Source organism: Brassica oleracea, chromosome C7 (assembly GCF_000695525.1).
Source record: "Brassica oleracea var. oleracea cultivar TO1000 chromosome C7, BOL, whole genome shotgun sequence".
NCBI classification, from domain to species: domain Eukaryota; kingdom Viridiplantae; phylum Streptophyta; class Magnoliopsida; order Brassicales; family Brassicaceae; genus Brassica; species Brassica oleracea.
In genome coordinates this window covers 47,474,623-47,480,044 of record NC_027754.1, presented here as the reverse complement: position 1 = coordinate 47,480,044, position 5,422 = coordinate 47,474,623, and the positions used below count along the sequence as shown (strand labels likewise).

General features: G+C 35.9%; 1 protein-coding gene across 1 annotated transcript in view; it reads right to left on the bottom strand.

Annotated features, from left to right (window-relative positions):
* Positions 1–2,862: 2,862 nt before the first annotated feature.
* Positions 2,863–5,422, bottom strand: part of LOC106306969 (CBS domain-containing protein CBSX1, chloroplastic-like) — an 8,106-nt gene continuing 5,546 nt past the window's right edge. The window contains exon 9 of the transcript XR_001263207.1: positions 2,863–3,215. The gene's annotated coding sequence lies outside the window, so the exon portion shown is untranslated. The remainder of the gene's footprint in view (positions 3,216–5,422) is intronic.

The window sequence follows — 5,422 nt, the reverse complement described above, 5'->3', positions numbered from 1 at the left end:
AAAAAAAAAAAAAAAAAAAAGGAAAATCGATCGTATTATTGAACACTTCTGTATAATTTTTAAAATATATTAAATTAAAACCGCCATTTATTATTGTTTCCAAAATTCCACAACAACGACCCACCTCCCTTACGTCAATACTATTCCTATTCCTATTCCATGCAAGCAATAAATATCCTCTATTTACTTGTATTTTCAAATTTTCTTTTTATTTGGTTAACAGTTTTATTTTTACACTATTTGACATTTCAAATTTGAACTACATAGTCCAATATATAAGAAAGTAATTACTACTGTGTTTCCGAAAATAATATTTTCTAGAGTGTGCACACTTATTAGAAATTTAATAAATGTTTATAATTTAATTTATTTTTACTTTATTATACACTTTCCAATAACTTTTCATCAATGAAATTTAATCAATTCAAATATTTTTAATTAATGTTCCTCAAAAGTATAAAAAATACATTAACAATATAGAAAATATATTTTTGTGGAACAAGAAAAAAATCTAAAAATTCTTACTTTCGAAAATGGAGGGAGTAATGTTTAGATACACATCTGGATATCTCATGAATATATTTGTTGTTATTTAATTACATATTAAAAAAATTAAATAATAAAATATAAGTGAACCAGTGGTAAAGTCTCTCCGATTATGTAGAGAGTGTTTGTATATCGTTTCTTTCTCTTTTTCACTTTTTTATTTTTTTAATCAGTAGAAACTTTTTTAAGACTCTACATTGTAACTTAATTTCAGTTAGAAAATGAGTATAGTTTATCAATTAGAGAGCATGATTATTGGAAGTTTTTAGAGGAGTTTTTAGCGGAATATAAGAATCCGTCTCTTAATTTCTAACTAAAAAAGCTAAGAACCGGCTATTAAATAAGATATTTAAAAACCGATTCTTAGCTTTTTTAGTTAAAAGTTAAGAGACAAGTTCTTATATTCCGCTAAGAACTTCACCCTAAGGGCATGTACAACCCAAAAACCCATAATGGGTATCATAACTAATTTTTAATAGTAATTGTGTGCTAAGAGATTTGGCTAAGAGACGGCAGCATTTAATGTGTTCCAATGCTAGTCTCTTAATTAAGGATTCTTAGAAATTAAAAATTAATAAACTTAAAAAAAAATTAATTCTTAAATAAAACTTATTAAAAGATAACATTTTAAACATTGATTTGTAAATAAAACATGAAATAAAGATTGGAATAATTTGAGAGAAGCATCACAACTCAGTTGTTGCCTTGATTATGTCCGAATTTTTGCCATATATGTTCAACCAAATCATCTTTCAGTTGTTGATGCAATTGTCTATCACGAATTATTCTTCGAGCATCCATCATATTGCTGATATTTGAAGGCATATTTATAGAAGACAAGAGATCGACATGTGAACTTTCGTTGTCTTCTACTTCTTGGAACTCTGAAACGTTAAATTGAGTGTATCCATCTCGTTCGTCTTCCACTATCATATTATGGAGTATGATACAAGCTCTCATAATCTTCTCAATTTTGACTTTACCCCAAAAAAGTGCTGGATTTTTAACAATGGCAAAGCGAGCTTGCATGACTCCAAAAGCACGTTCGACATCTTTTCGGACAGCTTCTTGTTGTTGAGCAAATAAAACTCCTTGCGGGCTTTGTGGTAATGAAATTGGTTGGATAAAAGTTGACAATTTCGGATAAATACCATCAGTGAGATAGTAAGCCATACGGTACTCTCTTCCATTGACATAGTAAGTGACTTGCGAAGCTTTATGTCATCAAAAACAGGTGAGCGATCAAGAACATTGATATCATTTAAGGTACCTGGAGGTCCAAAAAATGCATGCCATATCCAGAGATCATATGAAGCAACCGCCTCTAAAACGATTGTTGGTTTACCCGACCCCCGAGAATATTGCCCTTTCCAAGCGGTGGGATAATTCTTCCACTCCCAATGCATACAATCGATGCTTCCTATCATCCCGAGAAAGCCACGATACTCAACAATATCAAGAAGACGTTGAAGATCAGCAGGTGTTGGTCTTCTTAGGTACTCTTCGCCGAATAAAGAAATTATTCCGTCCACAAAATTTTTCAAACATGACAGAGTAGTAGATGCACCGAGACGGAGGTATTCGTCGACCCCATCAGCCGTATTACCATATGCCAAGACACGAATGACTGCTGTACTCTTTTGAAGTGGAGAGAGACTACGCATGCCGAGAGCATCTCTATTTTGTTGAAAGAATTCAACTTCATTGGAGAGTCGATTAACGATACGCATGAACAATCCCTTGTTCATTCGGAAGCGTCGTCGGAATAGATTATGAGGATATGTTGGGGTTTCGCTGAAATAATCATCCCATAAACGACTATCACCTTCTTCACGATTCCTTTCGATATAAATTTTTTTTTTCTTCTTTTTTTTCTCTCTTTCTTGATTACCATGATCGCTGGGAAAAATTTCAAACGTTTGATCAAAATATTTATCAAAATGTTGATCAAAATATTGATCAAAAGTATCATCAATTGATCCATCAAATGTGTTATTAGAAGAAGATGCCATTTTTGATAATTGTTTGGTGAGGACGAGAGATTAGGAGTCGGTTTATTTTTTTTGGCAGTGAATGTGTTTGGTTTAATGAGATTGGTGAGAAACGGCAAATGAGATTGGTGAGAAACAGAGAGTGAGAGAACGAGAGAATGTGTTTGATTTAATGAGATTGGTGAGAAACGGAGAATGAGATTGGTGAGAAACAGAGAGTGAGATTGGTTTAGAAAGAGACAGAGAATGAGATTGGTTTGTGATCTTTGGACGTTTGGTTTGTTCGAAAGTGAGACATTGAGATAGAGAGATTGTGAATAAAACATCAACGCAACATGAGTTAATATATAGAGATTGGGAACCAAAGTCTGATACAAGACCCGTGACAGAAGTACTACAAGACTACAACAACACTCCACGACTACATACCAAGACTCGTGACACAAGTACTAAAAGACTACTACACTTTTACTCCTTGACTCAAGTACTACAACACTCCAAGACCACTAGACTCCAAGATAACAAGACTTCAAGACCACAAGACTCTAAGACCAGAAGTACTATTACACTTTCACTCCGTGACTCTGAAAGCTCCGTGACACAAGACGAGACCGCAAGACCATAGAGACTTCGTGATTATTCCACTCCCATTGCTCCATCTTTTCACACTGTCTTGACCTGAAACCGAGAGTTAAACAAGAACAATAATCAGACTTAACAAGAATAAACATTTCGAATCATTTCTAACAAGAACAGAAGCATTTCTAACAATAACAAGAACCATTTCTAAGAGAGTCAAGTAACAACAACTGGATCTTTGCTCGTGTTGAGCCACGAGCTGATCAGCAGAATATCATCACTGGGCGTCCACTTCCTTCGTTCCCGACGCTCACTAACATCCTCCGAGACTGGAGTTGGAACTTGAGATGAACCAAAAGAAATACTTTGTTGACTATTAAGTAGTCCAACAAAGTTTGATGACTACGTAAATGGATTGTAATCCATTTCCGTTGATCAAAGAAGAGAGAAGATAAAAGAACATAAGCAACGAATTGAGAAGAGAAGAAAAGAGGAGAAAGGGAAAGAGTTTAATAGAAGAAATAGGAAGATTAATGCATTGATCACAACCACCATCTATATCTATTAAACCGAATTGACATATTCCTAACATATTCATCACACTACACCATCTCTATCTATCAAACCTTAACATCAATTCATTAACTACACAAAACCATCAATTTATTACCTAAACACAACGCAAACCTAACCAAAGCATTTATCACCGAGGAGTCAATTCATTTCAATGCTTTACCTAACAATTACCTAAGACAATGTTTTACTCTATTGGACAGAGCAAAGATAAATGGTTACCTCTATCAACAAGAGTACGCCTTTGGTCTGGCGAACCTGGATCATGCGTCTTCATCCATCCATCTCCCGACTCAAAGACAGAAAGAAACAAAAAAACAAATTAGAAAATGAAAGAACAAAAGGGATCATGGATAATTGGAAGACTCAGAGACATAACCAAATGAACAAAGTATTATCGTTTCATACGCCTGAGCAACAGACGCCGTTTATCTTCGTCTTGAACCTGGATCGTGCGTCTTGATCCATCCATGTACCGACTGAAACACAGAAACAAATTAAAAAACAAATCAACAACCAAAACAAAGATTAACACTCGGCGGCGTTAATCTGCGTCTCTGAGAGCCACCGACTCAAGCTCTCCATCCAAATCGCCGTCATCCTTCCTCGAGCAGAGCCATCGATGGAGACGTCGCTTTTTTCCTTCCTCGACGAGAGGAGACGTCGCCGAGGAGTCGACAAGAGAAGAACCACCGAGAGCCAGAGGAATCGCCCTTCTCGTCGTCGAGACGGAGAAACCGAAAGAGAGAAAAAAAAGAAGATAAAACGAAGACGTGTCTCCTAATTAATTACTGTATCATACGGTATCATACGGTATCATAGCGCCCCTAATTAAGAAACGTGGCTTCGGGTTTTGTCTTTTTATTTTATTTTTTTTTAATCACGTTTAAGCGTTAAATACGCACTTAATAGACAGCGTTGAACGTGCTCTAAGAATCTCCCGGTAATCTTGTTCTAAGGAATACTAAGCAACTGGCATAGACTTTCACAAAATAAATTGTGGAAAGAGCCGTCCAATAAATTGTGGAAAGAGCTGATAGTATATAGATTGGAGATTATACGGTGAGATCAGGGTATTGGCTCGCGAGCCATGAGAAACTAAAGGCGGTCTTCGTTGATGCGAATTCTCAGCCATCGATAAATGGACTGAAAGATAGAACATGGAATATTCAAGCTCCACAGAAGATTAAGTTGTTTATTTGGAGAGTGCTAAGTGGAGCTGTTCCTGTTGCTGAGAACCTTATCTCAAGAGGGATGAAGATTGATGAAAGATGCTGGAATTGCGGTAATGACATGGAATCTGCAAACCATGTTTTATTTACTTGCCCTCTTGCTCGTTTGATCTGGGCTCTTTCAGATTTTCCTTCACCTAGAGGTGGTTTCAGTGACGACTCTATCTTTGTAAATATCCATTATCTCTTAAGGATGAGCTTAAACATCAGAATCCTAAGTCAAATTAGGAGGTCTTTCCCTTGGATACTATGGATGCTGTGGAAGAACAGAAACAAATTAATTTTTGAAGGGAAGGAGTTTGATGCGATGGGAACAATTAGAAAGATCAAGGATGATGTTGCAGTCTGGTTTGCTGTTCAATCAATGGACCAAGGTATTGAAAGTGGTGAAAAAGAAAAAGGGATTATGGTGAGGAAAACCAAATGGAGAAAACCCAGTGAGGGGTGGCTAAAATGTAATGTTGGTGTGATGTGGTCGAAAAAGAATAGAGTTATGGGTTG